Source organism: Ursus arctos, unplaced genomic scaffold (genome assembly GCF_023065955.2).
Source record: "Ursus arctos isolate Adak ecotype North America unplaced genomic scaffold, UrsArc2.0 scaffold_25, whole genome shotgun sequence".
Classification (NCBI taxonomy): domain Eukaryota; kingdom Metazoa; phylum Chordata; class Mammalia; order Carnivora; family Ursidae; genus Ursus; species Ursus arctos.
Window position 1 is genome coordinate 25,253,377 of NW_026622930.1, and position 26,528 is coordinate 25,279,904.

At 43.2% G+C, this 26,528-nt stretch overlaps 1 protein-coding gene across 44 annotated transcripts in view; it reads right to left on the minus strand.

Annotated features, from left to right (window-relative positions):
* Window positions 1-26,528, minus strand: part of TTLL5 (tubulin tyrosine ligase like 5) — a 277,235-nt gene that overhangs the window by 18,362 nt on the left and 232,345 nt on the right. For 18 of the 44 annotated variants that reach the window (XR_008961400.1, XR_008961417.1, XR_008961418.1 and 15 more), the window contains one exon: window positions 18,337-18,510. The exons of the other annotated variants lie outside the window; for them this stretch is intronic. The gene's annotated coding sequence lies outside the window, so the exon portion shown is untranslated. The remainder of the gene's footprint in view (window positions 1-18,336; window positions 18,511-26,528) is intronic. 44 annotated transcript variants of the gene reach the window in all.

A 26,528-nucleotide genomic window follows, 5' to 3' on the forward strand; every position in this document is an offset into this window, starting at 1 on the left:
GGTGACGAGGCGATCAGTTATCACTTTCCATCAACGTTATGAAAATAGCTATGAGTTACGATGGGTATAAAAAGCAACAGCTATTCTCATTTTCTCATCACACCCCACTGTTCTGTCCAGTCAGTCAGGACTTAACTTCTTTGCCTGGACTGCTAGGCCTTACTGCCCAAGGAGAACATTGGATTTTAATTGGAAGTGGTATCAGGGGTGGTGAGGGTTCCAAAAATCACTGTTTAAAAATACATACTTCTACTTTCTACCACTAGTAAATGGGATTTGGTAGGCCTCGCAAGGGGTTTTGAATTGTGTGTTTTTGGTAAAAGATGATGATGGGTCACTGAGGAAAAATCTAACACTACTAGGGAATTCTAGAAGCAATAATGATAGCATGAGTTCACCAATGAATAGAAACCTACTGAGTACCCGTCTATTACCCTTTTCTCCCGGGATTCAAGATGCTATTCGAAACAAATAAATAACGTTTCAGTTACAAGATGCCTGAGTTTACATTTTTGTTTTTGTTGGGGGCTGTGCTGGGATGAATGGAAAGCAGGTGTAAGCAAACAACTATATTCCGAAAATGGTCAATTCATAAAGTATGGGCACATACACCCCAGTTTGCTACTGTGTCAATTCTAGAAGGTGTCTCTTTCAATTTCCTTATCTTTTTAACAGTCAGTAAGTAGTGGATTTAACGTCTTTAGCTTATTAAAGATAGGTACTCGATTATATGCTTGTTTTCCCCCCACATAAGTTTCTGGGTGAAGGAATACAGCCCCTGAACACCCGGGAAAAGTTCACAGCGAAAATGGCTTGGAGTTACTGTTTCCTCTGAGAAGCCCAACGGACAGAAAGTACAGATATAGTTACTAAAAAACCCGTAATTTACAGGATATAAACACTGTATAGTTGACGTGAACACTGTCCAGAGACTGACATGGTGAATGTTAATCTTATAAAAGCAACAGAAATTGCTCTTCTGTCCCACATTCACTTATTGAATACCTACCTCGTGCCCAGCACTGTGAAAAACACTGGTGATAGAGAGGTGAATGACATTAATTCCTGATCCCCTGGGAGTTTATAATCTAGTGGTAGAGGACAACAAGCAAAATAAAATAGTTTTGCAAATTCTATGGCAGAGGAAGGCAATGGATGCTAGGAGTTAATGGTAAGAGATGAAAGTGGGCACTGTGGTCAGTGAAAAATTTTGGAAATGATGACAAGATCTGGAGGTGGAAGCATGGGCCAGAGTTAGCCAAAAAGAGACCGGATTACCCGGAATGAAGAAACAGTGCCTACAACGGTACGGGAGTTTGAGACAATGTGGCAAGCGGCTTAGAAAGACAGGGATTTCAAGGTTCCTGTTGGGGGAGCGATGGAAAATACACGTAGAGAAGAGAGAAGACCATGAAGGGCTTGGGTTACTCACTGCACTTTGAGGGGAGCTTCTGAAGACTTTTTACTGGGGAAGCGTCATAATTATAACCATTGTTAAGAGATCACTTGGATGAGACTGAGGGTGAAGACCTCCATGTGGAAAACACAGTAGTAATTCAAACAAAAGTGATACATATCGAGGCAGCGGCAACGAGGGAGACTGGACATAAGATCTGAGAGGTTTCAGGGGAGAAGTATAATAACTGATAACCAGCAGGGCATATGGGGTGAGGAGACAAGCTAGAAAGATTCTTAGGTGTCTGGCTTCCCCTCTGATGAAGGTGAATAGGGAGGGACCGCAGGAGGGGTGTGTCTGAGAGAGTGATGAGTCGAGTTTGGGTTGGTTTGAGAGGACTGTGAGATATTCAGGAGAGAGGTCCATAGGCGGCCGAGACATACAGATCCAGAGAGAAGTCTGGGCTGGGACAGGGCTGCTGCATACACGTTCTGTGTCTACAGTACAGGACCCCCAGAATTGTGCAGTGCACAACCAATCTGGGAAGCCATAGGTGACAGCCCCGGCTGAAGGTACAGGTCTGGAATTAGTACCGGTCTAACACAGAGGTCAGCTGGAACGACAGGACAGTAGCAAAGACAGGATTCCAGAGAATGAAAATTCACAAGTAAGCAAAGGATGAAGAGCTTTATAAAAGAGACTTAAGGAGTTGCCAGAGAGGTGAGAAAGGAAAAAGCCAACATTACCAAAAACTCAATATCATTAAAGACTGACACTCTAAATATGTGGGTGATATTTCCCTGTACTGAGTGATTAAGTAAACCATCCTTATTATTCCTTATAAGATATATTATTAGCCATACTTTTTTTTTTTTTTTTTACTAATGCTGGGATTGTCTGGCTAAAACTGACCTTAGCCAGAACTTAACTTTAGTCTCAATATTTCTATCAGCAACTGCTACTTTCTCAAGGTACTAAAAGTACTTTTTTGCCCGATCCTATTTATACATTTCCCGCCCTCATACATCTCCCATTTGACCCTTGATCCAGTTGTTTGTTGAATTTTCTTTCATGTTTTACTTACATTACCGCCTGAGTCCCCTGTTCTCTCTGCATCTTCTCAGTAGATATTGAATTAATAATACATACTAACACTTCTCAAAATATAAATATGTAATCATTCTTTGCCTCACTCTAAAATCTGGAGTTCTATTTTTCCTTGTATATATGCTTTAGTCTCTGAATTCAGAGTAGGGATCTTGTGACTTATTTAGTTACTCCTTACGAGAACCTGAGAGTGTGCTGAGCATAATCAATTTTTTTTTTAAAGATTTTATTTATTTATTTGACAGAGAGAGAGACAGCCAGCCAGAGAGGGAACACAAGCAGGGGGAGTGGGACAGGAAGCAGGCTTCCAGCGTAGGAGCCTGATGTGGGGCTCGATCCCAGGACCCCAGGATCACACCCTGAGCCGAAGGCAGACGCTTAACGACTGAGACACCCAGGCGCCCCTGAGCATAATCAATTATTTGTAGGAAATTCCTACCACATCCTCAAAGGCCATAAGAACACGCTAACCATCTGAAAGATGGAAGTTGAAAACAAGTTTCACCAAACTGTTTCAAAACTCTAGTCACAAGCCTGTGTTGGTCTGAATACTTGCCTTAGCTCTTCCGTTCAGTTTTTAAAATTAGAAGTCACCTTGCCACATAGGAAATTGTTTCTTCTTCCCATGAATGAGACTTGGAAGTTGAAAAGTTAGTTTCAGCCGAGGTTGGCAAACATGGCATGTGACAGATTACAGATTTCTGCTTCATTTCTCAGTGTCAAGATGTGAATCAGCATTATAGGAAAAAGAGTTCTAGTGTTAGATAAATTTGAGAATTGCTGGGTGAAAAACAAGTTTCTTTATTGAAAGACTCCTCGGATGTACAAAGATATACTGTGACTCATCGAGAAATGGCACAGCATAAGTGGAATTTCTCAAATTTATCTGACTTCGAAGACTTGCATTTTGCAGAACACTGCTGTAATTTTGCGGATGAGGGTCCTGACCTCAATATTAGGTTTCGCGACTTGCCCGAGATCATACAAAGAGTTCTTAGCGAAGCTGAGATGAGGGCCAGCTCCTCTAATTTTTAAACTGCTGGTACGCTACTTCGTTTTTAGTCCAAGCTGCTTGTGGACAGCAGACACAAAACTGATCGCACCAACCCGCAGAAACTTGGACCTCCGGGACTGAGAGATTCCTCCTGTAACAATGACAAGATGATCTCTCCGGGAGTCTGTCAGCTGCTCTGTGGCCATGAAATTGACTGTGGGGGTGGGAAGGGTGCACGGGAGGAGGAGCTCCCTGGGATGCTTTAGGATGCTTAAAAGAAAAATGGATTTATGCCGAGGATAATTCCTGGAACAGATGTGAAACCGAATACTTCATATCACAATCCGGCCCCCGCCCTCTCTGAAAGGGAAATGAAATCGCAGGATTAACCTGCACCTCATCAGATCATGCTTTGTTTCTTTCAAAAATCCCATGACCGGGGCAGATTCCATTTCCTGCTACTCCCCTGCCGACAGCAAGAGGGGAGAGCCCAGGAGGGAGAAGAGGCTTTCCCTACGCTCCACAAGCTCCAGGAGCACGGGCAGCGGGGATGAGAGAGACACACGTGACAGTAACTCACACGCGACCACGCGCTGTTAACCCCCACTTTCCAGCTGCATTCCTTGGTCCACACGCTCCGAGGAGGTATTCTTTCCTAAATATAACGAACCCCTTAGTACACTGATAAATTCATCAATTTGGGAACAGAGAGAATGCGTTCCATTCTGAGGCTCTGTGAAAAAAGTACATGTAGACTGAAAAGTGACTCGTTTCGGGGGAGGGGGCATAAAATCCACGATTTGTGAAATAAATAGATGAAATCTTATTATTTTTTTAAGATTTTTAATTTTTTTTTTTTAAAGTGAAGTCTACACCCAGCGTGGGGCTCAAACTCACAACCCCAAGATCAAGAGTTGCATGCTCTACCGACCAAGCCAGCCAGGCGCCCCAAGATGGATGAAATTTTAAATAAGCTGTAACATCCTGACCAGGTAATGACAGAGCAAAGCAAAAATACAGTGTATAAGATATATAATTATCACAAAGCTCACTGCGCCACGATTTCCGGTGATTTCATAATCCAAAGGCCAGAGCATGAATGCTGCTCGAAGAGCCAAAAAGCCCCAGAAGTTTCTCACCGGTGAGTCCACACCTAGCAGGGAGATGCTCTCCCTGAAGAGCCTGCCAGCAAGGCCAGGATCTCAGGGGAGTCCGTAGAGGTTACTCTCCCTTCAGGACCGGCCTGACTGGCAAACGTGCTTTAGTCAGAGAGCCCCGGTGCCCCATGGCGACGAACGTCAAGAGCATCCTGGCAGGCCAGGGGCTGGGTCACTTGAGGTGTCTCTAAGAATCACCTTTCAAAGCCAAACCACTTGTTCACTCCTATCACAAGCGGGCAACATGACAGTGTGCAGGGAGGGGTGCCTGTGGATGGCAGAATTAGGGGGATTAACAATGGGGGAGAAGCAATTGGTGGCACGGCTAACCCCATTCTCAGCTGCTCTGTTTTGGATCTGGAGCACGAGGTGAAGCTTAAGGCTCTGAAACTGTAGTTAAGGTCCTCCTTGCTCTGTGCTGACTAAAGCCACAGACATGCTCTGGAGCCTGACACCTTTCCAAACGGGGAAAAAAGCAAGAGAGGCCAGGCCCAGGGACAGCTGCTGTCCCCCAGGCACACCACCTTCCTTGGGAACGTCAAAGACTGGGGGCAAAGCTGGGCGCAGGACCTCTCTGCCCACGACCTTGCAGCAGACCCGTACAAAGGGCACAGTCAACTATCTGCCGATGTAATGAACTGGAGGCACTTAATAAGTATTTACTAAAAATCTGGCTAACAAGTGAGTACAATGTGACTGCTTACACGGAGGGCTTTTTGTCTTTTTACTATTTAGATATCAACTATTAACTTTTTAAAGATTTGAGATCTATTTCACATACTAATACAATTCACCCATTTCAAGTGGATAGGTCAGCGGTCTTTAGTGTAACCATCACCACAATCTAATTATAGAACATTGTCATTACCCCGAAAAGAAACCCCTATGCCTACTGGCAGCCACTCCCCAGACCCCCTTCTCCCCACCTAGCCCTAGGCAACCACTGATCTACTTTCTGTCTCTATGCATTTGCCTAGTCTGGACATGTCACATAAATAGAATCATTCAATATGTGGTGGCTTTATGTCTCCAAGGTCCATCCGTGTCGTAGCCTGCATCTACTTCATTCTTTTTCATGGCTGAACAGTATTTGTTGTACGGATATGCCACAGTCTATCCATTCATTATCTGACAGATGTTCAGGTTGTTTCCACATTTTGGCTATTGAGGAATGCTGCTATGAATATTCACGTACAATTGTTTTTTTTAAGACTTTATGTATTTGAGAAAGAGAGAGCACAAGCAGGGGGCATGAGCGGGGTGGGGGGCGGCGGGCGAGGAGAGGGAGAAGTTTGTTTTTTTACTTAAAAGTAGGCTCCACACCCAGTGTGGGGCTTGAACTCACAACCCAGAGATCGAGTCACACAATCTACTGGTTGAGTCACACAATCTACATGAATTTTCACGTAGACAGTGTTTTCATTTCTCTTATATATGCATTTAGGAATCAAATTGCCGGGCCTTATGGTAATGCTATGTTTAACTCTTGGAGACACTGCCAGGATCTTTTTCCAAAGCTGTTGCACCATTCCCACCAGCAAAGCACGAGAGTTCGTCTCTGTATCAACACTTACTGGTTATCTGTCTTGATTACAGCCATCTAGTGGGTGTGAAGTGGCATTTCACTGGGATTCTTATTTGAGTTTCCCTAATGCCTAATGATCCAGCTTTTCAGGTGCTTATTGTCCATTTGTATATCTTCTTTGGAGGAATGTCCACATGCTTTGCTCATTTTAAAAATAGGGTCATCTGTCTTTTTACGTTGAGCTGTACGAGATCTGTACATATTCTGGAGTTAAGTCTCTTGCCAGATATATAATTTGCAAATATCTTCTTTTATTCTATAAGCTGTCTTTTCACTTTCTTGATGGCACCTTTTTTTAAATTTATTTTTTTAAAATTTTATTTTATTTAAATTCAATTAATTAACATATAGTGTATTATTCGTTTCAGAGGTAGAGGTCAGTGATTCATCAGTCTCATAGAACACCCATAGAACACTCATCACATCAAGTGCCCTCATTAATGCCCATAACCCATTACCCCATACCCCCTCCTCTCCAGTAACCCTCAGTTTGTTTCCTGTGATTAAGAGTCTCTTATGGTTTGTTTCCCTCTCTGATTTCGTCTTGTTTTATTTTTCCCTCCCTTCTCCTATGCTCCTCTGTTTTGTTTCTTAAATTCCACATATGAGTGAAATCACATGATAACTGTCTTTCTCCGACTTAGCGCAACACCCTCCATCCACGTCGTTGCAAATGGCAAGATTTCTTTTTTTTTCCCTGATGGCTGAGTAGTATTCATTCCATTGTGTGTGTGTGTGTGTGTGTGTGTGTGTGTGTGTGTATCTATACCACATCTTCTTTATCCATTCATCCATCAATGGACATCTGGGCTCTTTCCATAGTTTGGCTATTGTGGACATTGCTGCTATAAACATTGGGATGCAGGTGCCCCTTCAGATTATTACACTTGTATCTTTGGAGTAAATCCCTAGTAGTGCAATTGCTGGGTCATAGGGTAGCTCTATTTTTAACTTTTTGAAGAACCTCTATACTGTTTTCCAGAGTGGCAGTACCAGCTTGCATTCCCAGCAACAGTGTAAGAGGGTTCCCTTTCTCCACATCCTCGCCAACATCTGTCATTTCCTGACTTGTTAACTTTAGCCATTCTGACTGGTGTGAGGTGGTATCTCATTGTGGTTTTGATTGTATTTCTCTGATGCCGAGTGATGTGGAGCATTTTTTCATGTGTCTGTTCGCCATTTGTATATCTTCTTTGGAGAAATGTCTGTTCGTGTCTTCTGCCCATTTCTGATTGGATTATTTGTTCTTTGGGTGTTGAGTTTTGTAAGTTCTTTATAAATTCTGGATATTAGCCCTTTATCTGATAAGGCATTTTCTAATATCTTCTCCCATTGTGTCGGTTGTCTTTTGGTTTTGTCGACTGTTTCCCTTGCTGTGCAAAAGCTTTTTATCTTGATGAAGTCCCAATAGCTCATTTTTGCCTTTATTTGCCTTGTTTTTGGAGACGTGTCTAGCAAGAAGTTGCAGTGGCCGAGGTCAAAGAGGTTGCTGCCTGTGTTCTCTAGGATTCTGATGGATTCCTAGGTCTTTAGGTCTTTCATTCATTTTGAGTCTACTTTTGTGTATGGTGTAAGGCAATGGTCCAGTTTCATTCTTCTGCACATTCTTCTGTCCATTCAACACCATTTGTTGAAAAGACTGTCTTTTTCCCATTGGATATTCTTCCCTGCCTTGTCGAGGATTAGTTGACCATAGAGTTGAGGGTCCATTTCTGGGCTCTCTCTTCTGTTCCAGTGATCTATGTGTCTGTTTTTGTGCCAGTGCCCTACTGTCTTGGTGATGACAGCTTTGTAATAGAGCTTGAAGTCCGGAATTGTGATGCCTTGGTGGCACCTTTTGAAGCACATGATTTTTGAATTTTGATGAAATCAAACATCCATTTAATTTTTGTTGCTTGTGCTTTTTGATGTTGTATCTAAGAAATTGTTGGCTAAGGACATAAAGTTTTACTCCTTTGCTTCTTCTAGGAATTTTATAGTTTCAGCCCTTACATTGAGATCTTTTATCAATTTTGAGTTAATTGCTGTGTATGGTATGAGGAATGAACCCCACTTCATTCTTCTGCATGTGGATAACCAATTGTTCCAGTACCACCAGTCTCTTCAACCGTAAGTTGAAAAGACTATTCTCTCTTCTTGGCGCCTTTGTGGAAAAGCAACTGGCCATACACGTGTGCATTTATTTCTGGACTCTCAGTTCCAGTCCACTGATCTGTCCTATGCCACACTGTCTTGATTACTTTATTTGTATTTATAGCTTTGTATTTATTGTTAGTTTTACATCCTGTTTAAAATTCTCTGACTCATTACTACCAGGCTCCAGCTGTATTCTTTTTGGAGAATCTCAGCAAAGACCTGAAGCACAAGGAAGCTTTTCTTTAAATGAAACAGGGGTCATTAATAACCTCTCTCAGTTTCTGAAGCAGCTGTACTGTGAGCAAAACCTCAGGAAGACAACACACATGAAAAGAATTTAGTATTGTAATAAAGTTAAACTTAACAACCAGGTTAACCTGCATAATTTGAGTGTACGTAATCATTCTGCTACAGAACAATCAAGAGCAGATAGTGAATAGTTCACGCAAATGAATGTGCTATACTGTAAATTTATACTATGCTTAGAGCAGATTTATCATTTTAATTAAGAAACGCATTTACAGGGTTCTTTTTTTTTCTCTATGGCTCATTTTTTCCCCCATCCTCCTCTCTTGTAATGACCTTTCCTCCAGGAAGATGAGGACTCTCTTGTGTTCCTGAAACCTTCAGGTTATCAGGTACACCCCCCTCCCAGCCCCCACATACTAAGAGCAAGCTCTAGGGCAAACTAGGGTTAAGGAATGGTGTTCCTCTTTGCAGAGTCAAGAAGCTGGTGGAGAAGGGCTGCAGAAAGGTGATGGAGTCCATCCAGCAGGGGAGGAGTCTATGGAAAAAAACGTGTTGTGACAGAAACTGATGGATGTTTCTCAACACCCATTCTCCCCTTATCCCACAATAAGAGAAGTTCAGTTTGCTTGGGGAGGCAGTGTGCCCAGCCAAAAGACTGCCTCTCCAGACTCGTTTGTTGCTAGGAGAAGCGGGCCTGGGGTCCAGGGCGGGCCAATGATGTATTAGTTGGAACTGCTGGGCTTCCAAGGAAGTTTTTTTTAAAGTGGGGAGATTTAGCTGGCATCTGTCTTTTGCCTTTCCTCCCAAACCCCTTTCTTGTCTGGAACATGGACACAATGCCAGTAGGAACAGGAACCACCCTGTGACCACCCCCCCCCACCCAAAAATGAATGCCAACGCTTTAGGGTTGGTCGAGCAGAAGAGAGGAGCTTGGCTCCTCCATTACATCGCTGAAGAGCTGTGCTAGCTGTCTCCGAATTTCTTGACATGTAAGAAAAATAAATCCTTCACTTATATAAGCCACTGGTGTTTTGAGTTTCTGTTACCTGAAGGGAAAGCTCTTCTGTCCTCTCCCTTTTCCCCCAACCTTCCCACCTCCCACCTTTACTCCCCTCCTGCTGCCCAGGTTCCTTGCTCCATTCCCATCTAAGTTCCCTCTGCCAGTCAGAACTGCAGCCCCTTCAGAGGTGTTGCAGGAGGCGCGGGAAAGCCTATCACCTTCCCCAACCCTCCCAATGGTCAGTGGGAGTGGAGGCACAGGCCCACCTTGATCCTTATCCTCCCCCTTCCCGGTCTGGTTCCATCCAAATAGGGAATGTGAAGTACTTGGAGGAAAGGCAAGCCCACCTCGCTCATAAATGCCTCCACACTACCAGGAATCCCCCCTAACTGAGTGATTGGAGATAACCACCAGACACTTCGGAGAGATTCGGGCTGGAGGGTCGGGCTACCAGCCACCTAGCTCCATGAGGAAAATGAAGCTGGGAACATGAAATCATCTTGCGGGGCCTAGCATTTTGATATGACGAGGCAGCTCAGCAAGTTCTGGAAATAAAGCTGTCTGGCTTTGGATTTCAGCTCCACCATTGATTGTGGGACTTGGACAAGGTACTTCACTTCTCTCAGCCTTAGTCTGCTCATACGCAAACTAGATAACAAAGCCACCTTCTTTTGTCTGGTTGAAACGATGAAATGTGACCGAGCCACAATGCTGGCATATAACACGTGCTGGATAAAAAGAGGCCCATTGTCGCTGTTATTATACTGGTGAAGAGCAAGGGCTCTGAAGTCACATTTAGGTTCAAACCCACTTCTCCATCCACCAGTTACGTGGACTGAAGCTGTTTCCTAGTCTCTGCACCTTGGTTTCCTCTAAGTGAGGAAGAGAATGCTAACTCACCCAACTACAAATACCTGCGGCAGGCCTGCTCTATACCAGGTTTTATGCTCCACCCGGGGCGTACGAAGGTGAGTGACACTGCCGCAGTCTAGTGAGGAAGACAGACACCAATGGAAAATCGCAAGGAACTGTAACAAATGCCACAAAGGAGCGCTGCACGGGTCTCTGTAATGGGGACATGCCCTGTCAGAGAGGCCAGAAAAAGCAAACACACCCGAGGGTGGGAGGAGAGCATGAGAGGAAGCTCTGTGGACCCAGGGACGGTGGGGGGAGCTCAGAGACGGCCAGGATGGCTAGTGTGGAGGAAGCACGGAGGGCAGACGGTGTGACATCAGGATGAAAGGTAGGCAGGCCATGTGAGACCTCTTATCTAGTTTTACCCTTATCTTAAGAGTAATGGTCAGCTTTTCTGAAGGGCTTTAAGTGGCGTGTGTGTCAGAAACAGCTTGCATTTTGAAAAGCTTAGTGCACAGTGATGTGGAGAATGGAAAGAAAGAGCAGGGACGGCAAGGGTTGATGCTGGGAGAAGCTAGTAACATAGGTCCAAATGAGAATGTTTGGTGACTCGAGCTTGACTCCTTGCAAGTAGGGAAACCGAATCCATATTTCAAACTAGAGAATTAAGTTACTATTAGTTTTCGGGTCACTCTGAGCATCCTCTTGAATAAAGGCACAAATGCAGGGGACTCATAGATCAACCAAAGCTACAACCGTGGGTTAGGTCGAACTCCCTGAACTAAATGATAAAGCTTGATAAACTCTTTGACTAGATCAAGACTCCTTTGTTTTTACTAGCACCTCTTTCCTGAAGGTTATACTCTACTTGGCAGACCTCCTTTCCCTGTCCTCTTATCTCCCTATCCCGACACCAAATGTCCTGAGAGGGTGATGCTGAGAGATGAGTCAGGAACAGGAGCGGCCTGATGACTAACAAAACAAGAAAACAGTCTCTGTCCCTTTCGTCCATTAGATCCTTATAAACTCCATCTCTTTTCTCATTTACGTAATTGATTCTAGGAGGAAGCAGATGAAAACATGAGTAAGGAATGGCCTCAGGACTATATATATCTGGAACCTATGGTGTTCATGGTATTCCAGGGTTCAGGCCAGACTTGAAGAGAACTATGGATTCCCCCGCAAGAGCAAAGATCGGGTCTCGAGGTTGAAACACCACATTCACATAACTCAATGTATATACGGCCAGTGTTGGCTAGGAAGGACACCAACAATGTTTTGCAAGAGTCCTATAACCCAGGACTATTTAGAGTGGAGTCCCGGATTGGTACCAGCCTGAGAACTCTTTGTTATTAGTCTACAATGAGACAAATTTGAATTCGAAAGTAGGCAGTTAAAATCTATTATTGAATATGGCCAGCAATTTTATGCCTGGTGAATCTAATAATAATGAATTTGAGCTGGTGGGTTAGATGTCTTCTTTTCTTATTTAGTTTCTCTAGTAATTTATTTTTAGTGTATTTTACAAAAGTACCAGTCCACACAGGCCTGGAAAGGTAATAACTAGTGCTCCAATAGGGACAGTCTGGAAAGCACTACTGCAGCCAGCTGAAAATTCCCTGATTCCTTCCTCACCGATAGGACTGACAGCATGGAAATTTTACTCATTAATACAGAGGACAGGAGATAAGCCTGAACGAACTAGGAGCCACGGAAATAAGGAGTTTCAGTTGTCAAAGGCATGTCCTCTTCCCAGGCAGCCCATATCTAATGACGGATCGGCTTAAAGTACGTACAAAAGCAGTATCCCAGCTCCCTCACTACAACTCACAGCTCTGACAGGCCGGCTTTGTATTCCCTGTGGCACCAACCGAGCCCGTCCTTGTCGCTGTGCCACAGCCCAATGTCTCCCGTAGTCCAATCCCATTTCCTTCCATTCCCTTCCCCTCTATAGGAATCGATCCCAGGAGCACCCCTCAATAAACCTCCTGCACACCAATCTCCATCCTAGAGTTTACTTTCTAGGGGATCTAACTTTCGACGTTTAACAACATGACCTCAAAGATCATCAGGGGAACTTTGTGATACCATGTGCTTTGAACGCGACAAATAGTAAGAACCACCATTTACTGAGTACCTATCATGTGCCAAACACTGTATAAGGTGCATTACACACATAATCTATCGTCTTTTTTAAATTGTGGTAAAATACACATAACATAAATGAGATCGAGTCAGTAATCAAAAACCTTCCAACATACAGAAGTCCAGGACCAGGCAGCTTCATTGGTGAATTCCACCAAACATTTACAGAATTAATGTCAATCTTTCCCAAACTCTTCTAAAATGTAGAAGGGTTCCCTCCTCTTCTACACACTTTCAAAGTCATTTTACGAGTCCAACATTACCCTGGTACTAAAACCCGACAAGGCTACCAGAAGAAAATTTCAGGCCAATATCTTTGCTGAACGTAGATGCAAAAATCCTCAACAAACCAGTCAAACTGAATTCAGCAATGCAGTAAAAGGGTCGTACACCATGATCAAGTGGGGTTTATTCCACGCATGCAACAACGGTGCCACGTCTGCAAATCAACGTGACACACCACATTAACAAAATGAAGGATAAAAATTAAATTATAGGATCATCTCAATGATGCATAAAAAGCATGTGACAAAATTCACCATACATTTATGATAAAAACTCTCAACAAACTGGGTATAGAGGGAACATTCCTCAACACAATAAAGGCCAAATATGACAGGCCCGTAGCTGACATCATACTCAATAGCAAAGAGCTGACAGCTTGTCCTCTAAGATCAAGAACAAGACAAGGATGCCCGCCCTCCCCACTTTTATTCAACATGGTATTAGAAGTCCTAGCAAGATGCATACACAAGAAATAAAAGGCATCCAAATCAGAAAATAAGTAAAACTGTCTCTATTAGTAGATGACATGATATTATAAAGACAGAACCCCAAGACCCCCCCCCCAGAAAACTCTTAAAACTAATAAACGAATTCAGTAAAGTTTCAGGATACAAAATCAATATACAAAAATCTGTTACATTTCTATACAGTAACAACAAACTATGGGAGTACTTAAGAAAATAACTGCATTGACAATTATATCAAAGAGAAAAAAAATATTTAGGAATAAATTTAACCAAGGATGTGAAAGAGTTATATACCGAACACTATAAGACATTGATGAAAGAAATTGAAGAAGACAACAAATAAATGGAAAATATTCCATGCTCATGGACTGGAAGAATTAATATTGTTAAAATGTCAATACTACACAAGGCAATCTACAGATTCAGTGTAATCCATATCAAAATTCCAATGGCATTTTTCACAGAAATAAAACAAACAATCCTAAAATTTCTATGGAACCACAAAAGACCCCAAAGAGCCAAAGCTATCTTGACAAAGAAGAACAAAGCTGGAGGCATTATGCTTCCTGATTTCCAACTATATTACAAAGCTCTAGAAATCAAAACAGTACGACATATGGCACTGGCATAAAAGCAGACACACTGACCAACAGAAAAGAAGAGAGAACCCAGAAATAAAGCCATGCATATATGGTCACGTAATTTAGGACAAAGGAGCCAAAAACATACAATGGGAAAAGGACAGTATCCAACAAATGGTGTTGGAAAAACTAGACAGCCACGTATAAAAGAATGAAATTGGACCCCTATCTCAACCACACACAAAAATTAACTAAAAAATGGACTAAAGACTTGAAAGTAAGACCTAAAACCATAAAACTCCCAGAAGAAAACATAAGCGGTAAGCTCCTTAACATGGGTCTTGGTGATGATTTTTTGGTTTTGACATCAAAGGAAAGGCAACAACAGCAAAAATAAACAAGTGGGACTACATCAAACCAAAAAGCCTCTCTACAGTAAAGGAAACAACAAAATGAAAAGGCGACCTGCCAAATGGAAGAAAATATTTGCGAATCATGTATCTGATATAGGGTTAATATCCAAAATATATAAAGAACTCATAAAACTCTGTAGTAAAAACAAACAATCCAATTAAAAATGGCAGAAGAGGGGCATCTGGGTGGCTCAGTCAAGCATCTGACTCTTGATCTCACCTCAGGTCTTGATCTCAGGGTCATGAGTTCAAGCCCCACACTGGGCTCCATGCTGGACATGGAGCCTACTTAAAATAAACATGGCAGAGGAACCCAATAGACATATTTCTGAAGAAGACATACAAATGGCCGACAAGTACAGGTGAAGGTGCTCAACATTCCTAATCACCAGGGAAATGCAAACCAAAACCACATGGAGATAGCACCTCACACCTGTTAGAATGGCTAGTATCAAAAAGAAAAGAAATAATAAGCGTTGCACTGTTGGCGGAGATGTAAACTGGTATGGCCACTATGTAAAACACTGTGGAGGTTCCTCAAAATATTAAAACTATACTTCCATATGATCCAGCAATTCCACTTCTGGGTATTTACCCAAAGAAAACAAAACCACTAATTCACTGCATGTTCACCCTCTGTTCATTGCATTATTTATAACCAAAATGTAGAAACAATCTAAGTGTCCGTTAATGGATGAACAAATAACAAAAATGAGGGACATATACACAATAGAGTATTATTCAGCCATAAAAAAGAATGAAGTCTTGTCATTTGTGTCAACATGGATGGACCCTGAGGACATTATACTGAAGTAAAATAAGTCAGACAGAAAAAGGCATACACCATGTGATCTCACTTACATTTGACATCTAAAAAAAACAAACCAACCCAAACCAAGCTCACAGACGCAGAGAACAGGTTCGCAGCTGCCGGAGGTGGGGGACAGGGGAAAAATGATCACTTAACCACTTTGAAGGGAACAGTTCAGGGCATTAGGAACATTCACATTGGGCAATCATCATTACCATCTATCTGCGGAACTTTTTTCATCTTAAAAAACTGCAACTCGGGGGGCACCTGGGTGGCTCAGCTGGGTAAGCTCAGGTCTTGATCTCAGGGTCGTGACTTCAAGCCCCACATGGAGCCTATTTAAAAACAAAAAAACAAAACCGAAACTCTGTACCCAGTGAAAAATAACCACCCATTCTCCCATCTGGCCAGCCCTGGTAACAACCATTCTGCTTTCTGTCTCTGAATTTGACTGCTCTAGCTACCTCAAATAAGTAGAATTATACACTATTTGTCTTCCTGTGATTGGCTCATTTCAGTTAGCATAAATCCTCTAGGTTTGTCCATGATGTAATGTGTGTCAGAATTTCCTTCCTCTTGAAAGGCTGACTACTATTCCATTGTATGTACACACCATGTCTCGTTGATCCATTCGTCTGTGGATGGACACGTGGGCTGCTTCCACATTTAGGCTATTGTGAATAAAGCTGCTATGTACATGAGTGTACAAACATTTGTTCAAGACCCTCCTTTCAGGGGCACCTGGGTGGCACAGCGGTTAAGCGTCTGCCTTCGGCTCAGGGCGTGATCCCAGCGTTATGAGATCGAGCCCCACGTCAGGCTCCTCCGCTATGAGCCTGCTTCTTCCTCTCCCACTCCCCCTGCTTGTGTTCCCTCTCTGCTGGCTCTCTATCTCTGTCAAATAAATAAATAAAATCTTTAAAACAAACAAACAAACAAACAAAAAGACCCTCCTTTCAGTTCCTTTTGTTTATATATCCAGAAGTGGAATTTCTGAATCATACGGTAATTCTATTTTTAAAGTTTTTCAGAAACACCAGACTATGGCACTGAAGTTGAAGCAAGAGTAAGTAGGGAAGGTAGGAGGTAAAGGTTGAGAGAACTTGTTTTGTTTTTGAGAGCACTGTGCACTATAAATAAAATATAATATATGCCTCCAGAAGTCATATATTACTTACCCTACACATAATACTAGGTGGATCTCTACGACTAGAGTATGGTGTTCAGTTTCAGGTAGTAGACAATTTAGGAGAAGCCTAAAAAATTCACGAAGAAATCAAAAAAGAATAAAAAAGACAGTTTAGTGTCCAAAAACAAAACCTGATCTGTGTTATAAGGTCAAAGAGCTCCCATCAGTTGGCATAGAGGGACAAAAGCTGAAGGAGGGTGTTTCTCAAAAAAACTAAACCTCATTTCGACTTTGTTCCCTTAAAGTGAGATCCTTGGATGTGGTCTAAAGTAGAAGGTCTTTATAGTGGATTCTGCTTTGTAACAAATGAGTTTAGAGTAGGCTCCCAATGTGTGTAAGAAGTTGTCATCTGAAGGATAGTGACCAGTCATTCTCTGTTTTCCAGGAAGTAGTTTTATAATATTTCAAGAAGAAGGCTAGAAATACTGTACGAGGTAATTTATAAGGAATGTTATTCTGATTTTTAAGACTGTTTAATAATAAAATGCATTATTTATGAAATCTTTAAGGTTAAAGCATTTTAACTCAAGATTAAGCATTTTACTTGAAGCCAGGAGAACAGGCAAGATAAATCTAATTATATGAATACACATTATCAGACAAGACAAAACCTAACTGGACCTTTAGAGGATAAGAAGGATTTGTGTATGTGGACAGGGATTCCAGGTGTTGGCAGAAATATGAAAATTCACTCACTCATCCATTCAATCAGTTTTTTAAGTCCCTACTATGGCCTGGGCACTGTGCCAGGCCCCAGGGTTTCAGAATCAAGTGAGATCTCCTCCTTGCCTCCAGGGAATTACAGCCCTGGTGGGGGACCGGTCAAGTAATCCAGAAAGACACTAGAGTGCTGTAAATGCCAGAGCAGATAGCAGTAAGCACAGTCAAAAAGCATCTACATCATCCTGGGGGTGGGAGTGGGCTAGGGTTAGAAAGGAGGAAGGACAAATAGGAATTAGCCCTATTAGGGGGAAGCAGGCATGAGGTGTCTAGGCAGAGGGATGTAAATATGAGTAGAGGGACAGAGAATAAACATGCCATATGACGGGTGACGACAGTGCTTAGCTCCGCAGTTTTCACGAGACGTTTCCTCTGCCACCTGCTTTCCAGAGCACATCCGTGCATCTTCAACTGACCATGCAGAAGACCAGGCATCTGCATCCTTGCCTAAGAGCACAACTAGCTCCTACCGAGCAATCACCCGAGAGAAGTTATATGTCTAAGACACATGCAGTCCATCCGACCTTCTACATAATCATTATCTTACTCTTGGATTATTCTGGACCACAAAGGGACTCGGGCTGTAATAGTTTTGTCCCTCACGGACCTGTCTTCACTGACTTGAACTGACGTGTTTTGCCTTCACGTACCTCACACTGAGAAGTAGCCCCGTGAAACACGCCACTGTGTTGTGAGGGCACCGTTACTTCGTTCAATGTCCTCTCTCTAAAGCATGTGAAATAGTTATTTTAGAACAAGAGCTAGGAAGGGGCCCCTGGGTGGCTCAGTCAGTTAAGCGTCTGCCTTCTTGTCAGTCACGATCTCAGGGTCCTGGGATGGAGCCCCACAATGGGCTTCCTGCTCAGTGGGGAGTCTGCTTCCCTCTCTCTCTCTCTCTCTCTCTCTCTCTCCCCCTCGCCCCTCCACCCTCCACTCATTCTCTCTCTCAAATAAATACATAAAATCTTAAAAGAAAAAAAAAGAGCTAGGAAAAAGCTTAATTTTCTTCCTTTTTGAAAATGAGAACTATGTACCCTGATGCATCATGTTTCCTTTTTGTCCTGACTGCTAGAGAAGACTCAGAACCACATTTAACCTTGATTATCGTAATTTTATTTGGTCTTACATTTGAAAAATGTGAAATATCTTGACTTCCGGCCTTGATTTTCCCCTTATACTTTATTATTTCCCTGCATGCGGTTTTATGTTTTAAGACTCTATGCTAGTGACGCAGAGTATGCTGTACCTGCCACCTCAAGGAAACTTCCGAAAGCACCTGTGTCGGCGGCTCTGCGTCACGTCATCATGCTCGCATGGCAGCAGGCTGGCATTTGGCTGCAGCTCACAGCGGCCACCCTTAGTTATGTGGCACTTTGTGGGATGAATGAGTGCCAAGTATTCGAATTCTGCCCTTGGAAAGCTGCAAATGGAGAGAGAAACCATGACACTGAGAGAGGCGGGGTCCGGAGGGTGGCGGAGTCGCTACCGGGGAGAATGGTGGAGGTCAGCCGCTGACCTCGGCACAGGGACAGACTGGCAGGCGTGTTGGTGAGCCACTGATTAGCCACCGCTAATGGTCCCGAATACGGTTGTAGGTTTTTATGAGGTCTGGCCCCATAGACTGTTCCCTACGCTTATGTACACTAACTTTCCTTAACAGAGGTAAACTGAGGCTGTCTCTCTTTTATTAATCAAAAGGCTATTGAGACAACTCGACTTCTCTGCATAAAAGAGGAGGGTAAGAATATGTACGTACACACAACGGCAATTTATCTCGGAGAACGGCAGCAAGGATGGCCAAACACAGAAGAAGGCCTGCAAGGAGTCGTCTTTCTAAAAAAGAGCTGTGGTTTTCAAGATGCCAGGTTCCAATACCCGATTAACTACAAACAATTCATTACCTAATACATTTTGCAGCTTAGCCATAAGAAATTAAAACAACAACAACCACCACCAAAAAAACAAAACGCTGGTCGAATTCTAAAATATCTTCATTTGGGTTCGTCCCATGAACAAACATGTCTTAATTTCTCTGGGAAGCAAATGAGAAGTGAATGGAAGGGGGAAAAACACCTCAAAGCCATTTTTCAGTCCAACTGAATGTAAAAAGGAGTGATTTTTTAACCTGATAACCATAAACAAATAAATAACACTAAAACAGCAACTTCTAACCAGCTGACTTTCAATTCACCTCATCATCTTACAACCGGGTTGGTTTTCCAAGTGACATCCTCTTGCACTGGGGATACATGCTACGTTTTACCCACAGAGCTAAGGGGACATGCTGCCCATTCAAGCTGTTCCTCTCTGGTAGCAGATAACTACTTAACCTGGCTTTGGGTTAAGGAGCCCTGGTACCTACAGGAGTCCTGAATGGAAACGCTGGCATGTTCAAAAGAGGAGTAGACAAAGAAGCGTAAGAGACTATTGTTCTGTGTTTACTAGTGATGCTCTTCATTCTGAGGACAAGAAAAGCCGAGTCTTTTCCTTTATAATTTGAAAGAATAAATGTCAATGCCGATCATGCCAACGGAGCAATAGACTTCAAGCCACCATTTTCCACGCCCTACAGTTACCCACCCACACACTTTGGGGCCCAGTAAATTCTACAGATCAGGCAAGCAGAGTTGTAAATATTTCCATGTACAAAGCTTGCTTTTTCCAAAGACAGGCATGGCATAGCATGCCATTTTCTTTCTTTAGAACATTTAGGAGCAATTACGACCTGAGGATATAAGGACGGTAAAGCAAAGGTGTGTACCTATAACAAGCATTTCTTTGAAACCAGCAGCAAGATGCGTGGGTTCCACACATCCACAGAGTATAGACTGATAGCTTGTAGTGATAAGTATAAAAACTCACAGAGTAAGGCAATGTTATGTTGGTTACCTGCCCAGTTCAGGAATACAAGAATAAACAGGATCCTTTCCCCCCCAAAGTGAAGGGTTGTTACACAGGACAATACGAATCTGCTACAAGCTGGGGTGGTAGGCACAAGTCTAACCACCCAGGGTGCCGAGCATTTTTTCCAGTGGGTGTGTGTGTGCTTCTGTAACATAAACGTAATTTGAGAAAGGGGCCACTGCACTTTCCCTGTCTCTTTATAACAAAGTGGTAATTGTTAACAATTGAAGAATCATCACTCCTCTCTTGGGAGTTTGCCAGCTCAGCAAGAGACAATACCAATTTTCTGATGTTATCTCTCTCAGTGGTCCACTTCTTAATCCACTTGAGAAATGGAGTTCCCCGGTTTTCTTTAAGGCAAATGAACCCCCTTTGGGTGGGATCTTAGAAGTATCCCTCTACTTCCTCCAAACTGAAAGCCAGGTTGTTCCTCCCCCACTTCCAACCAGGTTGTTCTGCTATGCTTGAGTTTTGTTTCTGAATGTAGGAACAGTTACCAAACGAAAAGAAAGAGGCCTCAGGACAGGAAAGCATGAAATTTCAATGGCTGACAGCCAGGCGATTTGGCCACGTAGAGGGATCCACATCCTTCTTGTGTGGCTGCAGCCAGAGCGAGGCTAGCACCACACATACTGTTAAAACATCACTTGTAGAATACAGCCTATAATGAAGGGAGTGCCGTGACCAGTTGCTTAGAATTTGGTGATATCAACCTAATTGATTCAGATTTTTTCCTGGTTCCTTGTGAAGCACATTAAAGATATTCTCTCTGTTGCCGTATATTCTAAGAATGTACGAGTTGGGTATGGTATGGTCAAGTCAGTGTGACTATGCAGGAGAGGAGAATAAGGCTTGGCAGGAAGAAGCTGATTATACTCAGGGTCCCAGAGAGAGGGTCACTACGTGCCTCACAGGAGAAAACACCAGTGTGGTCAAGAGATGGAAGATAGGAGCGAGGAGAAAGTCTAGGCAAGAGCCTTATTTGGGATTTCCCTGGAAAAGGCAAGGCAGGGCAGGGTAAACAGCTTAAGACTGGCTAGTTTTAATAACTACCGTGGGCTCTGGGCTACAACGGTGGGTTCCAGCTGCCTGATACCTGGCCCTGGAGTGATTTGGGGCAAGGGAAATGTGGGTTTTCCGTGTGAGAGTTAGATAAGGAGGTGGCTGAGGATATAAACTTGGGATTAGTTGGTTTCTGTTTGAAAGGCATACTCGTGGGCAAGCTGATATGATCTTTAGGAATTAGCTAGCCTTGGGATGGGCGGTCTCTCCCTGGCCCTGTAAGGTCCCAAATGCGAAAGCATCAAGAATACAGAAAACATAGTTAACTGGCTCTGTGATGAAGAGATGTCAAACAGACAATACAGGATCTAAGAAGACACAAAATCGTGCATATATTTAAATACGACCCTTGCCTGGGGCAGGAGAATAGGGGTCTTAGAGAGTCTTAGTCCCCAGCATGCTTCGGTGTGGCTCCCTCGTTCTTTGATAAGGACAACGGATGTTTTCTCAGTCTTAGATAACATGCCATGCAAACACACTTCAATCTCTCATCTCCTGTCTGCCTCCCTAAACCCATAGATGAAGGGGTTCTAGGACTGTTATAGCCGGTGATAACATTCATTTGTGACTGCGGTTGAAGGGACCTCTGCCCGAGCAGTGATTCTGTCTACACCCCATTCACAACAAGGAGAAAGCAAGCATCCAGGTGATGGGCTATGGACTCTAGGGTTCTCCCTCTTCACTTTGTAAACTACCTCTTTCTCCTGTTCAGGGGGAGGCAGCCCATCGCCACCTGCCACCTGCCACCTGCCAGGCTGGTGGGCCTGCCTCTGGAGCTCCCAGCAGTTACGCTGCACCACGGAAGCTGGTCCTCCAGAGGCCCCCCGACCCACTCTGTATTCTGAGTCCATACACACTAGGCATGAGGTCTCACCACCTCAGCTAATGACAAAGTACAGCATCACCCGTCCCGAGCTTATGCGCACCTCAGGCTCAGCAGGGCTGTGTCTGCAACAGATTTAAGTGTTGAGAGATGGGCTCTTTCCCAAGGCTTCTTTGCTGATGATCCTATTTTGCCATGTAATGTTCTGGGTGGATTGTAAGGGATACTAATGAAATAGGTTCAAGGAAAGTGGTATTATAACTGTGGCAGGTCCAAGTCTCACAGCCTTGGAAACCGATGGACATTAGTACTTCTTGGCAAGCCACTGGTTTAGTTTGGAGCTTGGTGTCATATTCATACTTCTGGCTGCCAGTCTCCTCAAGGAAATATGGACCTTCTCGCTTTAGTTTTCTATATTTTATTAGTTGTTCATCACTGGATAGGCTGCTCGTATCAGAATTAAAGGACCATTGGTGAAGTATTACCAATAGAACTCTGGTTGTTTTCGGTTTCTCTGCTACATTTTGGTAGATGACCAAGCCATGGATTTGGTGTTCCTTTCTCTCTTCTCATTCCTTTTTGGAAAGCGTTTAGATGGGCTGGGGAAAGATATTTGAAGCTTTCTGATCCAATGTAAATGAATCCTGTGGTGGGTAAATAATTTTCCTCCCTCCTTTGCTCTCCTGGGGTATTTTGATGAATAATGCTTCTCAAATAAGTTTATAAGTATTCCCCTAGAGCTAAGACGGGTATTAAGCTCATAGCAGGTGTGCCTTTAATGCTTTAGTATGTACGGTAGAGCAAAGAGGAAAGGAATCATCAAAACCTTGTGGTTTCATAGAATTTTCTGGAAAGTTTTGAAGGCCACAGCTGGGAACAAAACACTGTGGGGCAGCGCTGGTGGTGTGGGTACAGCCTCACTAGATCATGTCAGGCCATCCCTTCAACGTTGGAGATTTTTATGGACGGGTGGTAGACTGGGGTCTACAGTTTGTTTTGCTGCCAATTACAGCATATGCTTATCTTAACTCAGAAAAAAGCATACTCAATTAATCGACCTCACCAAAAAAAACCTTTTTAAAAATTCTGTTCCTTCCTGCCTCCAGTTCACAAACTACACAACTCTAATCTAAAAGCCTTCTTTAATAATAAATATCTTTAACAATATTCATTCTCTTTTGAGGCTCTTGCGATTTGACCTTCAAGTATCATGTTCTCCGATATATTCTGTTACTCTCTACTTGTGATAGCACAATTATGGTTTTAGTTTCTTTCTTTGATTGGCTTCAATGTCCCCATATTTTTAAACAAAAGCCTCCATAATAGTAAGAAAATTTCTTACTGCCACAGCGCCACCTGCTGGTCGGCCCGTACAGAGGCAAGCTAGCGGGAGCTTAACTTTGACCCACAGTTTGGAGTCCTTTTGAGCTCTGGTTTTATAAAATGCCAGTTTCTTTGTCATTCTGAGAAACTATCACTTCTCTTGATAGCTATTAAGCTTCTTGCTGTGATATAAAATCAGCAAGTTATCATAAAAAAATATGCTCTTATTCTTACTGTTACCTTAAATTGGCCCTGACTTCACCGACTTTGATTTTCTCTGTCCTATAACTGTAGCAAGGGCTCCAGATTGTGTGGGCAAGGGTTTGGATCTGGCGAAAATAACTTGGGGAGCTTCCAAAGATCCTGAAAAATGTAAAAAAAATCCCTACTTAACACTTTATTTGATCTTGGTGAAAGGACAAGAGGTCAAATCTAAAACTAGGTTTTAGGGTAGGACAACCACCAGAGAGAAGAATAGCAAGGGACACCAGGCGTGGAAAACTGCCCAGAATATAGCATTAGGTGGTGGGCGACACAAGGACCAAAGGAGGAAAGAGAAGGTTGAGAAATACATCGAACATAAAGAAAGGAGAAAATAAACAGCTATCTGTATTTCAAGAAAATAAAAAAACAAAACCAAAACCAAACCTAGGTTTTAGGGGATCATCGTTTGCCCAGATGCTGACACCGAACTTCCTGCCAAACACCAAATCTGTGCCTTTTGCTTTCTAACACTGTAAGAGTGGGTAATCAACCCAAATTCTTACCCCTCTGGCTCTGGGGGGAGAAGAACATTTTGGGAGCAAAAAAAGGATATAAGCCACCAGGGCAAGCATCTCAAGAGCTTCATTTCTTCGCATTATTAATCTACGATACTCCAGATCCAACCAGGATCCACGACAACTATATAATGCTTGGTGAAAGGAATAAGAATCTAATAATAAAAATAGGTCACTCCGCTGAGAACTGCCAGGCAAATAATTTCGCTTCAAAGTTAAAGTGACTTCTAGATCCTTAGAGTTTACGCTCCACTGGGTTGACTCTGTATTAAAGCAAGTTCCTTTCTCTCGTCTCACGGGCAGACAGTGAAGTGCGCAGCCAGAGTTACCCATCCCCACGCAAAGAAAGAGGATAACACTGAAGTGCGTTTTACCGAGGCCCAAAATAACCAATACTTAACAAGGACATTGCTTCTCACTTCTTGTAAATGAAATCCAGCATTGGTGTTCAAAAGGCAGTAAGAATCCTTCCACCAACTACAGACCCGTAAGAGCTTTAAAACACTGCCACCACCACCACAACAAATTGGGGTGTGGGGCAGGCAGAGGCTGGGCTCCAGGACAGAAAAGGCGTAGGCAGAAGCTAAGGCCAGGGATGAGGGCAGCTGGTATGGCCTCAGACCCTACAAGAATGGTGGTTTACACTATCAAGTCAGCACGAGAGAAATGCCAGTTATCTAATCTGTGGCTCTCTGCTATTTTAGTTTTAGTTCACCATCTCCACTTCAGAACTCAAGAACGCCATGGTTATAAAGAACGAAGGCCAATGGCTCTGGCTTTGAGCCAAAGGCCCTCACTCTAGCTTCCTTCTCAAGTTTCCCAATTTGCTGACTCTACACCTTCCCTTCCACAGCAAACTCCGAATGTTTAGCTTGAAGTAGGGAAGTCAAGGAAAAAGTAACATTCGTGGAGCATTCCAGGCCTTCTGCTAGCAGCTTTCACATTCACTACCCCATCTAACGTTCATAATTAGAAGAACAATGTCGCTAGGTCACCTTCAGTGGGAAAGGATTCTGCGCTGTTTTTCAACAGTGTGCTGGGATGAGCGAGTATCACGTTTAGGCGCCCGATGAACAAAGTGACACAGCTTTAAGGCCTGGTTGGCTAGACTTGTAGAGGGTCAAGGGGCCAGGAAACAGACTTTTGCTATATTCGTGCACTCAATAATACCATGTTTAACCAACTGAGTTAACTGGACCAGACAGGGGCTAAATACCTTTCAAAGTCAGCGTAGCAAGCGGGCACAAAGGCACAAATGTCCCATCTCTGAGAGACGTGTAAAGCTTGACTTATTATGGGGGTTGTTCTCCCTTCTTGTGGGTTTAAAGAAAAATGTTTCTAATAGCAACCTACCCTCCTTTTTGTAGGACACCCTTCTGAACCCCTAGAATAACACCTTTCAGTCTATGTGTCATACAGAAAAGCACATGCTTTATAATTGGAACACTGAAGTGCCAGGTAGTTACTTACTAGCTGTGGAAATAACTCTAATGGGGTTAGTTATCATTGTGCTGCTAAGGCAGAATGTTTGTTGGGAAGTATGGAAAATACCATGTTCATCAGTGTTTCTTTCACTGAGGACCAGGAACACCCCGAAAGGCACAGAACAGAAACAAATTCAAGGCACTTTAGAGGTCCAGAGTCATTGGAGACAAAAGCAGTAAACAGCAGGCGGCCTAAACAAGGTGAAAAGAATAATGCACTTGTCTTAAGGCAGAAGCGGGAAAAAGGCAGGTATTAGAATCCAGGGAGACATACAACTTCTCTGTGCTCTGTGGTTTTACGCTGCTACTGAATTCATTACAACTGTTACAAAATCTCTTAACAGATAACTTTAGTCAATAAATATTAATTCATGATCAAGATGCTGAGAGTAAGAGCCACCCGGCCCCTCAAATTTCCAACTTCCCCAGCCAGAGCGCACGCAGAGAGTTCAACCCTGTACGTAACGCAACAGTTAGACACGCAAACGCAGGAGGCAGGTTTCCGGCATCTCCCACGCTCTGCGACCCTGTCTGGCTACAGCGATTTGCTGGCTAGAGATAGTCAGCTGTCTATAGCGCAAAATTCTCCCAGCCACCCATTTCCCAGGCCGAACAGTTCCAGGTGGAAATTCTACTTCCTTAAAAATAACTACCATATTCTAGTAATTCTTTTTTTTTGGGGGGGGGGGACCAAATAGATACCCATCAAATATTTCTTGAATTCAGGTCCTAAGATCTTGAGCGGAGAACAAAATCTTTATACTCTTACATTATTACCTGACCTTGGTGTTGTTATAAAGCCTTTCTCTATATATTGTGTCCTTTAATTCCACAGTAAGCCTATGAGATATATGTAACTATCCCCATGGTACAGTCTAACCAGGCTTCTCGGTGGCCTTTTAATCATTTGAAGGTCTACTATGTCACACACACACCCCCTCCACACCCTGGCCCTAGACTCCTTGATGGTTCCTTCTTACACTTGGGACCAAGTTCCCTACACGGCTCATGAACCGGCCCTGCTACCTCTATGACCTGTTCTCCTGCTGCTCCCTGCTCACGC